General features: G+C 36.7%; 1 pseudogene; it reads left to right on the top strand.

The window, feature by feature from the left end:
* The first annotated feature begins 8,205 nt into the window (after positions 1-8,205).
* Positions 8,206-10,749, top strand: LOC147473139 (cationic amino acid transporter 5 pseudogene; annotated as a pseudogene).
* Positions 10,750-12,344: the final 1,595 nt, after the last annotated feature.

The following is a 12,344-nucleotide window of genomic DNA, read 5'->3' as shown; positions in this document are numbered from 1 at the left end:
ACATAATTAGCAAAAACGGCAAGCCGAACTCGTGAACTTCTCGACGTAAATCTCATCAAGCCTTTTAACAAGCTCTTCTCGAGCTATATCCATAAAATGAACCAGAAAAATCACCCCGCGGAAATAGATGAAAATAACAACCAAAGGTAGGGAATGGAAATAATAACAACTCGAAAAAGATATGATAACATAATTGGTCATGTAAGGGTGGAGCTGGGGTTCCGATTTAACTTTAAGAATTCATTCTCGATATTCTTATGCTACCCTTTCTAATGCCTTATATGTGGCCCATAGTAGGGGATCTAGATTCGTTAAGTCTCTCACTAAGGAATGTCACAGCCAACATCATCCGCCATTTCTATGGAATGGTGGTAAAAAAAAACAAAAAACATAACATTTGATGGTTAGAGTAACCAAAGTCAAAGTCAAAGGGTACCGCACTCGACTCTGGCACTCTCCAAAAAGAATCCTATTATTTATCTCATAACTCTTCAAAAGTCTATCCAAGGTTTATCAGAACTTCGCTTGGGTGTATCATTCAAGCAAGACAACCCTATAGTGGTTTTTCGTATTTATTTTATATGTAGAGATGTGTTAGGACTAGATAGGGTGGACAACTTTACAAAAATCTAAGATAATCTGATGAATAAGAATTGAAAAAAATTATGGACAAATACTAAAATGATCTTCATTAATTAAAGAACACATCCGCGATAAAAATAATAATGTGGCTAGCAGAAATATTCTAAAAATAACTGAAGTATATATAACAAATGGAACAAACAAATATCATTTTTCAATCCCATATTTTGATTCATACACACCTGATCAAGAAGCAAATAGCGCTTTAATGATCACAGCTTTCCCATGAGATCATACTGCACCAATATAACAACCAGTGAAATTTAATGTCCTCGCTAGTTCACCAGTGAAATTTAATCCAGCAAGCTCCACAATAGAAGTGAATACATGTAGGTGGCTCGGACACTTAAGGCACTTATCTAAACAAGAACAACTACCTACGCTGGTGTTTTCAACAGTCCATAGTCTACAACTCCCAATATGAACTATTATCTAGATGAGGTGCAAATCTAGGCTTAGTTCTCAGGAGGCAAAACTTACTAAGATGAGATGTCGCCTAGCTTGGTGCAATCAACTGAAAGTCAAGTACTTGCTGCCTTACAGGAACCCTCAGAGATGGGCCTCCTGCTATCTTGCCATCTGGGCTTGTTTGTCATACTGATGTGACTGATCTTACACGTGACAAAGGCACGAGCATCAAATTGGGATCTCCAAGCGAGCTTTTGGATTTGCAGACCATTCTATTCCTATCTTATTTGCATTCATCACCTACAACTACAATCAGATAAATAATTGGCATGAGCAAGAAGTTAATAACTAGTTAACCTACACTACTATATAGCGTATTATGAAGGATGAAAAGCATACCTAAATTCACAAGCTAGATCGCTAGGAGACAAAAGGACAACTTGAGAAGGAAAGCTTAATTTATCAGCACCCTTCATTTGATCATCCTAGTGCATCCTAGTGTTATAGCTATGCTTCTTGTTGATGCATGCTTAAGTTACATTCTTATGTCATTGAGAATCCATGATTAAAACCTCACACCAAAGGCAATAACAAATAAGCAAGAAATGAGAATATTGCAAGCAATATCATTCAACTTAACACCAAATAATAATAAGCCTGCAAAGTTAGAATTTCTCAATTTGATAATACGATAGAGATTTTAATGATATTGTAGTTAGCCATAAATTCCAATCCGTCATACCAGTATTTCAATAGTCCCAAATCTGCAACTACCAACATGAACTTCGCCTTAACTAGAACCCATTGATAAGGAAGCAAACATATTACGTTAGGTAGGATCAACAGAAAATCATGCATTATACTTATTCGACTTAAAGCAATAATACAGTGGTTCCCAGTCCCAAAACAACAATAAAGAACCGGGGCCTCCATATTTACAACCAAAAAAACTTAAAAAATAGATACCAAAAAATTTCTAGCAACATCTTGTTGAACAAACTTCTATTAAGAAACTATATTAACAAAAGAGTGGGCTTCACAAACGCTATTAACAAACTTGCTGCCAAAGTATATTGGCTTAGCCAGACTAATGGTAACTGGTAAGTAAGATACTAGTCGCTACAGTAGCAGAAACAAACAAAAAAAACGAAGAAGAAAGCACCTAGAATTAAGAAGCAAACCTGATGTCAGTGAAGGGACCAACGTCAAGTCCTTGTTCTTTCTTTCTTAATTGGAGCGATGTGACAAATTCAGAGTCTAGATCAGACCAGAATTCCCTCGCCAAGCCTCAAGAGAGTTAGGCAATACTAAGCTCCCCTGGGCACGAGTCAAAATGGGTAAGCTAGAGCCCAGGTGCAGTTTGACTGCATACTGTTGAAATAACATTATTTCAGAGTTTAACAAGTTTCAGGCGGTTTACCCTTAAAGTGCCTTTCTAAATTCATATTTTATAGTGAATAAAAAATTACCTCAATAAGTACCTGTGCTTAAGACGGAGTTTTTGATATGGAAAATCGCTTCCTCGAAAGTGTCTTGGAGTCTTTGAATGATAGTGAAAGAGGAAGCTCAAAATGCGAGTAGAGAATAATTAAAATGCTACATCCAAAGGACATCTCACAGTTCCAAAGGGGTTAGTTACTCAGAGCTAGAAAGAAGCAAGAATGGATATAGAACTGAAATAAGAAATAGTACGAGGCTACACATCATCGCATCCAGGGTTGTGTATCTAAATTAAGTGTGCAAGAATAAAACTGTTAATTACATAACTACTGTACAAAGGTCCAAAACCTCTTCCAGAATCTTCACTTGTTTAAGAATCAATAAACAACCTAGGGGAGGCCACACACAACATAATAAATGGATTCAGTCATGTAATTAAAACCTAACTACAGGCACTACAATCCGACAACGACAAAAAATGGTGTTCATGTACATAAGATATGACATGATAAACACCATTAACTACATTGTCAAGCATAACAATACTTACAGCCTAAATGCCGGACAAATGAAAATAAAAGGAATGACTAGGCCCTCCGCCAAATTTAAAGAGATTCCAAAGGCTAATGATACCGCCAAAGCAAAAATCTACGACAACATTCTTTAGTTCTTCATCCACAGCTTTAATGCCTATTTAGCTTTTTGGTGGAAGATATTTAGTTTCCTATTTTCAATGTGTAAATGCCCCTCAAGAATTATAATATAATATATTCCAGATTAACTATTATTTGGACTACATCGTCGTAAAATAGCATATAACTACATACTGTGGGCAAATTTAAAATAAAAACACATCATATAAAATTATCAATAAAGTATCATCTTCATAAATGATTGTAATTAGCAAACCACAACAATAAAGTTCTGAAGGAAGAAAAATCGTGTTTTTATGAGAGACAAACCTAGTTACTTCACAGTAGAATCGACCGAAAAAGATTGTCCTTTTGTCACAAAAACAAAGAAAAATAGTTTATTATTAGTACAAAAATCTCGAATGGGGAAAATAGTTTAATTAACCTTCATGAAATGGCTGTAATTAAGTATATATATGACAATTAGTAAAGATCACCTTTTCTTTAAAAATTCATGAGAAGCCTAAGTGTAATGTGTGAACAAAGTTATCATGACAAAGCAAAATACCCCCATGCAATTGCAAATAACAAGGTCTAAATTAAAACAATACTTAAAACAAACAATGCAATAAAAATTTGAAATAGTAATAAAGCTCATAGAGTCCTCTCAAACTATAGGACCATATAAATAGGAAAGAAACACCGATTTCAAATAGAATTTTCTTCCCATGATAGGTAGACCATCGTGGAATTAGAAACTGAAATCTCCTTGCATTCCCTTTCTCCTCATTTCAAGTTCCAACGGAAGTGCATTTGTTCTACCTCATTACACTCCAAAGAAAAGGCGAATTATGCAATATAAGATACATTGTGTAAATAATATATTTACTTGAATTTTCAAGACTTGGGCATTATATGTTTATACCTGGCAAAAAGTTTAATTTCAGCATTCTCGTTTCTAATTGGCGAGAAACAGATGGAAGCTTGTTAGAAGCCGCATCATGCTCTTCTTCACCTTTAATTCCTGCTTGAATGCGAAACCCTGAGAATCCACCATAAGCAAATCCAATTCCAGATATCAATGACTGTTTAACTGATTGCATTTGATTCGAATTGGCGATTGACAGGTCTGTCCAAGCATGAAATTGAGGTGAGTTACTGGACTGATGGGGTCCCTCTCGTTAAAACAGATTTTGGCCGAAAATTGGTTGTGATGGCCGCATTTGAATTGAAGATAACAATACCACTACCACCTCCTCCTCCACTGCCTGCATCTGTACCAGCACTCCAAGCAACCATTCTTTGAAAATAACAATAGAGTTGAGCCTAGCAAAAAACTAACAGTAGAGTTGATGAAACAAGATATCCCTATTATAATTGGAATGATCTTAACACAGACAAGGATGTGCTAGTACAGTGCAACACCAAGCAAAGAGGGACTAAATTAAATAAGTATGAAGGCAAGATTTGTGTACTGGACTTTCTTAACCAAAAAAGGGGCAACCAATTTCAAACTTAAAAGGCTGCAAAATCCACTAGCCACTTAAAAAGAACAAAAATGAAATCTTTGAACTTTATTTGAAGTGCCTCACATTTAATTTAATGACTTCTCACTGATTTCATCTATCTTCCAGAAAAAGGAAAATTGATTTCATGCACTCTTCCTAAGACGAGACTCAGGGTGTGCTAGAATATCAATTTGGACAATTCAAATTTGATGTAAACATCAATTAAGTTAACCAAATGAAACACCCCATCTGTAATTCCTTTTATACCATTCAAAACTTGGTAAAAGTGATGACTTTAAAAAATAAAATGAAAAGGGTGAGAAAGATTTAACCTTTGAAGTATAAAAGATCTTCGACTTTGCAGATACTAATCAATGAAACAATAAAACTCTATCGACCAATATCAGCCCAAACTTTGAAAATTCAAAAAAGTAATTGGCGCACTTCAATTGATTTTAGAGTTTTGTCATCCTTATTTTATAGGATTTTTGTATTTTTCTGGAGGTAGACACGATTTACTCGTGGGAAATTGAGAGGAAGATGAGATAGTTCGGGGGAGAGATGGGAATTAATTTGAGAGAAGTGTTCGAGTTGTTATTTATACTAGAGAAAACACGGTCCCCTTCGGGTCGAAGTTTTTGTATTCTTTACCATTATTTGTCATCACTTTATTTAGTATAATTCCTCGAAATTTAATTGATACAATTATCTAATAATTCCTGATGACTTTAGCATTTTAGTGACGCCAATATGCTGTCACAAGAGTTCTGATGCCAATTTTGCGTCACTAATTAGAAAAGCCCAATGTCACAAAAATGTTGTTATGGTGTAGTGTTTGATTAAATATTTTGAATATTATGCATTAATTAGTTAAGTTGGACCAATTAATTATTTATCTTATATGCATTATTTTTTTTTTCATAATATCAATAAGTTATTGACTACCGAATTAGATCGGCTTTACTTGGTGTTAGATAGTGGTGGAAGGTTATTAAGAGTTTGGATGAGTTTGTACATATTAAAGATAGTATTATATGTACACTTTTGGGTCTTTTGGTTGATGTAGATTATGAGAAGGCTGATTGGGCAGTGGTCATAACTTTAGTAGAAAGATGGTGGAATACAACTCATACATTTCATTTTTCTTGTGCAGAGTTAGGGTTCACACCATTAGACTTCACCATGATTTATAGGTTGAGTATCGGTATAGGCCAACCGATACCTTTTAATACAAATTATGAGAACATTGCTAGTATGCTTATGATTTTTCCTCACTTGGATGCGGATGCTTATGATTCTTCTGGTATTAAGTTATCTCATATTAAGACTGCATATATGGAACCCCTCTTAGATCCTGATACAGGAGTGGATCGAGTTAGCTTTGACTGTTCTACCTGGTAGTGAAGGTGCTGATGTGTATGTTAGGAATTTTTTGATGTTTTTTATTGGGCATGTTCTGTTTCCAAATGGTCATTCTACGGTACGACTTGAATATTATGCTTATGTTTCTGATTTGCATAATATGAGAGATTATGACCTTGGTAGCTCAATATATGCCACATTGATATCGGCGTTAGATAAATCTTCACAGACATTCGGAAGTAGAAGTCTTCAGATTGCAGGATTCACAGGACTTTTAAAGATTTGGTTTTATGAGTATTTTCGTTGTCTTTGTCCTAACATAGACATAATTGTTCATACTCGCCCTAGATTTGCTAGTTGGTCAGGGCCTCACTTGACTCGTAACAGGGGGCATATTAGAAATAATGCATGTATGACTCGTGCTCAGATTGATATTAGATCATTGTCATCTATTGAGTGGAGACCTTGGTGTTTGTCTACTTCCTTTGACGATCCAGTTGTGCAGCATGCTTGTGTTTTGTCACATCACAGAGTTTTTTGTGCCGCACGTGACTGTAAGATTTGGTACTATGACAACAGATGTTGGAGACAGATGACTGGACGTTATGGAGTTCCATTTGCTCCCATACCAGATGTTAGTGATGCTAAGCCATGGAGTAGAACTCAAGTTCATGAAGTTCATGCCAGTTGTGGTCCTTGGCCAGATGCATCTTCTTTTGTTGTTGAGCAGACTGCTGATCAGTATTATAGATGGTGGAACTATGTCTCCATGGGTCCGTTGTTACCCCCTATTGGTCGGGCTAGCAACTTCGAGTTTGTGGGCCTAGAAAGGATGAGACGTGAGTTACGTATTCCTCATCCGTCACAGCCTGTTTACAACCCACAACATCTGAATGCATATCATCCAGCTCCTGTGTCTGCCAGTAATCCTCAGATGCTTGTCGTGTGTGGACCTGATGGGGAGGCTACTTACATTTCCATTCCTGAGGTGCCTCGTGCTCGTTGCTATGAGTTAGAGCCGCAAATTGATTAGTATACCACGGTGAGTTTAGTTGTTTTATTTATCTTCTTCATTATATATATAATATGTACTCATTAATCAGATTTTCGTGGATTTTAAGGCTGAGGTTCGGGAAAGATATGAGAACCAGATTTGTATGTTTGATGGGATGAGGACTATAGTGTATCATTATAGCCAAGAAAGAGAGGATGTATATTCTCAAACATATCAGCAATCCCAATGTGCGTATGACGAGACTCGAAAATCGTATGAGGATATTCAGCAGGTGTACACACAACAACATCAGGGATATGAGGAACTTCAGGCTGAGGTAGTTAACCTTCGTGCAGACAGAGAAGATCTTGGTTCTCAGGTTAGGAACTTAGAGAAGTAGCTTCGGAACATCCAAATAGAGAGAGGAGAGACATTGAGTGGTAAGGGACGTAAGAAGAGAGCTAAATAAATTTTATGTAATATGATAGGTTTTGGATCATTTTGAATATTGGATCATAATAATATATTTTGGATCATTTTTATCGTTTTGGATACATAATCATAATTATAGGTTTTGGATCATTTTTATCATTGTGGATACATAAACATAATCATTTTTAGATACAATTGCACAATTCTTAATTTCTTCAATGACACAATTCTTAATTTCTTATTTTTCACAGTTCCTAATTTTTAGAAAAAACGCACGTGGTGTTGGTAAAACCGCGCTAATAGAAGCCCAAAGCCGAAGGCGGTGTTGGCAAAACCGCCATAGAAGTCCACTTAGCAGCCCAAGCCCCGAGAGATTTGATACAACACCAAAGTTGGACCCAAATTTTAGCCGATTTGGTGTTTGGTTTGGTGTTTTCATCAACATGTGACTCTCCGAAAATGAAAAACACCAAATTGTTGGAAATTTGGGGTTTGATGCTAGGAAATTATCTCACCTAAAGATGCTCTTATATATATATAGTAGGAGTGGAGAGAGAGAGAGAAAAATGTTATCAAAGACCATTAATCTTGAGTAGTTGAGAATGCCCCAAATGACCCATGTCCCCTCTTTTTTCTCTCTCATCTTGACACATCAGATTTTACCTAAAAAATGAATTCTAACGCTTTTTTTGGCGATTTCAATTGTTCAGAGCTCCAAAATACATAAAACCCAAAATAGATAAATAGATAAAAATCTCTTTCTTAAATCTTATCTCATCTCCATTCTTAAATCTTATCTCCATTCTTAAACAAAACGAAACCTCTCTTCTTCCAAAATTAAACTACTTCCATAATTGTTCAGGATGATAGACTCTATACACAATTCTCTCTCGCCCGAAACCCCTTACCATACAAGGACTCTACTTCCATCCAAACAGAATTTCACTACATATATCATCATATGACTTCATCTCATAATCTCACAACTCCGTTGCTTGAAAACAAAACAACCTCCATGGAAGAAAATGAAGCAAAAAGTTATTGGACATGGAGCAAAACACGATTTTTACCCGTAACCATCATTCAAAAGTTGGCAAACTTACAAAACAGCACTATCCCAAACTGGTCATCGTTTAAAAGATCGGTTTCTAGACCGTTCAAGTAACACCCAAGAGTTAGAAGTCAGAAAAGAAAGTGTTAATGAGATGAAAAGATGTTTGTCTTGGTGGGATTTAATATGGTTAAGTTTTGGTTAGGTTTTGTTGGTATTGGTATATTTGTTTTGACAGTCAAGAAGCTCATAATCATCTTTGCTATTGTTTTTGTCGTGATGCAATATCGGGTTTATCCGCATTGCTTTCTACGCTTTTTGTTATCTTGAATTATTTGTTGAAATTCCGTTGTTGGTGGTTCGTTTTTCGTTTCTTAGAATTGAGTTAGGTGATTTTGTTACTTTTATTATTGCTTTGGAATTATTACGCTAGAGGCGTTAGTTGGTGCCGCGAAGTTTAGCAAGATCATGGACTTCTTATTTTGCAACATTTATTAATCGTCACCGATTCATTGGGCTTTCATGTTAGCGATTTTGCGGATGGATTTAATTTATTAGACCCAACTTGTCGCTGTCGTTTTATGCACTTTATCGGCAATTCCAATGTTTGGTTCAGCGTAAGACATCGCTTCTTAATTGGATTGCTGCTATGCTTAGTGTTGGAATTATTGTGTTTGTGATAATAACTGGTTTTGTTAAGGGTGATGCCTCAAATTTATCTCCTTTTGTTCCGTGATGGAGTTGGAGGTGTGTTTAAAGCTTCACTATTTTGTTTTGGCGCATAATCGGTTTCGGACATGGTTGCTACAATGGCTGAAGAGACTAAGAAACCTTCGAGGGTATACCCATTGGATTGATTGGATCAATGTCGATGATTACATCGGGTTTATTGTTTAATGGCGTTGTCACTTAGTATCTTTGGTGAAGTATAGTAATATGGATGTAAATCTTTGCCTTTTCGGGTTGCCTTTAAGAGTGTGGGCATGAATTGGGCTTAATTACAAAGTGTCTTTTGGTGCAATCAAGGGGATGACTACAAGATTACTACGGGATTAATGGTGGGAGCACTTGGTCGGGAAGGTATACTACTCAAATTGCTCGATCACATATGATTCATTACATGAGTTCTCCATTAATGAAAATGGATTTTATTTGTTTTAATTTTTGCAGCTAAACGAGTCTTGCTATTACACGTTCGACTCTAGGCTCTCCCGGGATCTCCCTTGGACCTTCAAAAGCTTCGATGCAAGGTAAGTTCCAGTCTTATATATTCACTTCCATAAGTATATATAACCATCAATTTTTTTATTTAGTACTAATTAAGAGCCTCTGCTTAACATGTTTAACATCTAATTTGATTTCAAATACATGTATGAGAGACATCCATATTTTATAGTTCTCTAATAGATTCAGTAGAATCTAGAAAGAGAGTGTTTTGATCCAAAGATCAAACACTTTTTTTTTTTTTATTTTGGATGGAAACCGAGTTGGCCCTTCCTCAGTTTCAAGTTTTGTTTTGATATATATGAAATGTTCAGAGTAATATATATAACATTACATTGTTTGGTAGGTGGCGTTTGAGGTCCTGCAATTTACCACACCAATTGTAGAACTTGGAAACAAATTGGCAGAAAGGATAAGAAGCAAGGGCACCTACATAGCTCTCCATCTATGCATGGGAAAGGACGTCTAGACTAGAACCGGTTGCCTTCGGGGGGTGAGCCATAAGTATCATGACAGGGAAACTTGCTAGAAAGGAGAGGAAGAAGAAGAAAAATCCGAACTTGAGGAAGTGAAGAAAAAAAGGCTTTGGAGTGAGAATGATGAGACCGTGATATTGAAGGGGTTGATTGAGTTTAAGAAGAAAGGGAAGAATATGGGTAGTGATTTAACCGGTTTCTTGATTTTATTGAGGGATTAGATGTCGATGCGAATAGAGATCAGTTGAAGAGTAAGTTTCGAGAGGTTGAAACAGTATCGAGTAGTAGTGGGGGTTTACTTAAAGCTCATGAGGTGAAGTTGTTTGAACTATCAAAGCAAATTTGGGGTGAGAAGAGTGGTGGCGTTGTTGATGCGGGAATAATGGTGCGGGTGATTCGGTTGTGGAAGATGGGAAGAAGAGGAAGAGACAGAAAAGTGCTAATGATGTGGCTTTGCGTAGAAGGGTCATACTCGATGGTGAAAGCAAGAACTAAGGAAACCCTAACTTATCGCAAGGATAGATTTTTTCGGTTCCGGCCAGAAGATCCAAGAGTACTACAATCTCGTGATTCCGGTTGAAATATCGAGATTCGCCCGGAGATTCAGAGGCGTAATGAAGAGTTGCAGAGAATACAGATGGCAAATATAGCTTAATCAAGAGCAAGCTATGTTTAAGAAAAATAGTGATGAAGCTTTAGCTAGAGCGTTCAATGCTGATTATTATGTTCATCGGAATATACCTGAAAAATCAGTTCAAAGATCGTGTCGATAACCTCACCGCCGCATACATGAACATTACAACAGTGGGTATCCGACACCGCCACCGGTTTGGAATATATCAAACTTCGACAGCGGTACAACCGGTTATTGGACAGGTAAGTCAAGGTTATTATGCAGTTCCACAAGGTGGTTACAGGGAACAATCGGTGGTTTTGGTATTACTGGCCTCGCTATAATATATTTTTGTTATTGTCTCTTTACTTGACTTTTGATGATTATGGCTTATTATTTTAAAGACCCCCCTTCAATTTAGAAGTTTCAAGATATTAGTATTCATCGTTTGGATTACAAACTTGAATTCACGACTCAAGATGAAATGAGGAATATATAAATCTGCAAACATTTGAATCTCTCTCTAGAATATATACTATTTAAATTTGGAGTATGCAGCCTAGGGGGTACTATTTATTCATGCTCAAGCTTCATAGTCTTCACGAAAGTAATCTGATATCGATTTATTGTTTGTTAATGCAAATGAGCTTCCTCGTTGATCTTGGTGAAGTTTTACCATTTTCTTTTGCTTTTTTGATGCAAGTAAGTTATTTTTTCCCCCTTAACTTGCTCTCCTTTTTTTAACCTACATTTGTCATTTTCTTACTGTTTTAATTTGAGTGACACTGTGAAGGTTACAAGGTCGACTTCTACTTCTTTAGATGTGAAGAACATAAACACCCCAAGTAATAAACTTGCATCAAAGTATACACAACGCGCTATATCGATCTCCATGCACAAACCGCATCCACACTCTAATTAGCACAACCGATGATTGCGGTTCCATTGCCAAAAACACTAGGCATGTTTGTCGATCACTGTGGTGGTCAATGCGATGTTAACTTGGGCCTTGGGGCCCACTTTGTCCTCTTGATAATCATGAGATTGCTATCATCAGTAGCTACCTATGGGGCAATACATGGTGCCCAATTGTCCATGCAAAGGGGTACTGCCAAGTGGCATAACACTTCCACAAACATGTGGAGTGTAATGATTGCAATTATTTTGTACTGTACACTATATCGGTAGCTATTTGATGGCATATCTGTTGTGATGCACAAATCTAGCAATCTATTAGAGCAGCCAAGTTTCTGCATATAAAGTTTAAGCCAATCTTTCATGAACCCAGCAATATGTAGTGTCTCTGAACTAGGGGGTATAGATGGATTGGATCCCAATGGTTAAATTCATTGGAAGCATGGGACTAAACCAGAAGATCTTTGACATATCCATTATGAGAATGTGGAACGTGCGTTGAAGAATATATCCGGCCGACCCAGGTGAACTGTGTTAAGGTTTCCTTGGTCCACTTGTGTGGTCTGATCCAACCATTCATCGTCATGCCATTGCAACACGAGGTATGTTCATTTTGCAAGAATTGATCGAGGTGGACGTGAGTGTTA

This window comes from Coptis chinensis, unplaced genomic scaffold, assembly GCF_015680905.1.
Source record: "Coptis chinensis isolate HL-2020 unplaced genomic scaffold, ASM1568090v1 utg4374_pilon_pilon, whole genome shotgun sequence".
NCBI classification, from domain to species: domain Eukaryota; kingdom Viridiplantae; phylum Streptophyta; class Magnoliopsida; order Ranunculales; family Ranunculaceae; genus Coptis; species Coptis chinensis.
The sequence above is the reverse complement of the archived record's forward strand: the minus strand, read 5'-3'. Positions and strand labels throughout refer to the sequence as shown.